The following is a 2,182-nucleotide window of genomic DNA, read 5'->3' on the forward strand; positions in this document are numbered from 1 at the left end:
TGCCACTCACGCAGAAGTATCTATAGAAGGTGGAAATTCAATCGCGATTCCCAATCATAAGTGGAAGGATAAAAAATAAGAATTGACGAACGAACTTCTTGACTCAGTTTGCGACACGTTGGGTCTTAAACTTATTAACTTATTCCGCGAAGAAATGACATTCTCGGTTCTCGTCTAACACGTTGCGCCGTACACTGTAAAAGTATACTGTGCGGTCCGCACAAGGGAGGTCTCACCGTGTACTTTTGACACCCTAACCCGAGAGTAATATAAAGCCGCAAGACTCACAGTCTACAGAGAAGCCGCGCTTATCGACGGCGCGTGACGGCGCCGGCAATAAAAAGCCGCCCTGTATTCTTTCATCTTCGTCGTGGATGATGCTGCGACTAACTGAGGTCAACCTCCAAGAGGTCAGCTGACATTGGTGACACCTCTCCCGAATTTATGTTAGAGAGTTAAAGGCAACGGTCTACTGGTTAACATTGAAGGGAAAAGCGAAAGGAACGTTATCTCTTTTTTGCCACCAACGTTGTTGGCACCGAATACGTCTCTCCTGTAACAAAACGAGAGTTATTGCTATTGAAATAATTGTTTTAATCGCAGTTGCATCGATATCTCACGGGTTCTTTGTCCAGTTTCGTTTACAATACACGGAGTGAGCTTAGCGCAAGTTGGAGTAATTCAGAGAAATATCTTTGATTGTAAGAAAATTAGAAGGCATAAAAGCGAAATAAATAATTTTCGTTTTTTTTTTAATCCAACTTGCGCCAAGCTCACTCTGCGTATTGTGGACGAGCCTTCATCACTATTTCGTTCGTCGATACCGATCTCTAACACGTCCTGTCAATTACCAAACTCAACCGAGCGTGACGAGAGGCAATGGAGCACGAGGACCTGGCGCACGGAGAGTGTTTAATAAATCTCTCTAATTTTCCGGCAGTGGCTCGTTGGTCGCGGATCAAAGACCGACAAATGAATCGTTCGGTAGGTGGAGGGAAAAAAGAGGAAGGAGTAGGAAGGAAACGCCGGCGTGTGTCCGCGACTGCAAGAGGAAGGCGCTATCCCGCGGCCCATGAATCCGTCATCGCCACGTACCGTGGCCCGTGTGTACGATTCGCATGTACACGGTGTGGCGGAGCTTTTATAGTTTCCACGTCGTTGGTGCGGCTCGAAACGCCTTCTGAATTTCCGAAGAAGACCGACGGAGTTCGGAATAGGCGTTAACCATCGCGATCGTAACTTCGTTTCGCTTGTATCAGCGTATTCTTTGCACAGCGGGTATCATTACGTGAGCGCATGCGATTAATTAAGAATTTGCGTGAAAGCGAGAGAGAGAGAGAGAGAGAGAGAGAGAGAGAGAGAGAGAGAGAGAAGAGAACGATCGAAGTATATTGTGATATTCTCTGTTTAATTTTAATCGCGATATATACAATACAAAGAAGAATTATTTTCTCATAACACGAGTCCATTTTCACCCCGTCTATTTGTTTTAACTTCATAGTCTCTTCTCTCTATCGGGGCAGCGATTTTTTCGAGTTCGCTACCGCTACTCGCACGCAACATGTGTTACTTTTGGGAGATCGAAAACTCGATCCATCGAAGAACTAAACCAACCATAGTTTGCCGAGGATGCTTCGCGGAGCGAAGCGACGTGACGCGATGCGACCGACACGACGGCCAGAAGTTCATATCCTGCGCACGAATACGGCCGCAATGACAGATTTACAGATTCCAGCCATCGCCATCACCCTCTTCCACCGGGCGATTCTTAAAGCGGGACGCGCGGGCCTCGAAGGCACGGCCGGAGTGCACGTCAAATCACACCTCGACTGTTTACGCTTTATGTCCGCAACCTTTTCGTCCCTCTCGTCTAGTACCCTCTTCCACTTTTGCCGCCGTCGTCGCCCCCGCGGCCTCGTCTCTTCCTCGGTCGTTCGTATTTTGACTTTCCTCCGTGGTCCCGCGCGTTTTATGTAGTTATTTAAGCTCGACGAACGTTGCCGTGAACGATACCACTACGGCTGAACGCTTCAATATGCGGCGAGGAACTTGGCTATCGACGAAGATAGACATCCCGACGACTTTCTCTTTGATTTGACTTTGATGCTTTCACAGTTGTCTTCGCGTTCGAGATTTTTACGGTATTATTAACCCGTTGACCGACTGTTCAGTAAGGATAAAC

At 47.4% G+C, this 2,182-nt stretch overlaps 1 pseudogene; it reads left to right on the forward strand.

Moving 5' to 3' along the window:
• Nucleotides 1-879: 879 nt before the first annotated feature.
• LOC116847982 overlaps nt 880-2,182 on the forward strand; it is a 6,646-nt pseudogene continuing 5,343 nt past the window's right edge.

This window comes from Odontomachus brunneus, unplaced genomic scaffold (assembly GCF_010583005.1).
Source record: "Odontomachus brunneus isolate Ranch 3 - 2012 unplaced genomic scaffold, Obru_v1 Obru_scaffold_086, whole genome shotgun sequence".
NCBI classification, from domain to species: Eukaryota; Metazoa; Arthropoda; class Insecta; order Hymenoptera; family Formicidae; genus Odontomachus; species Odontomachus brunneus.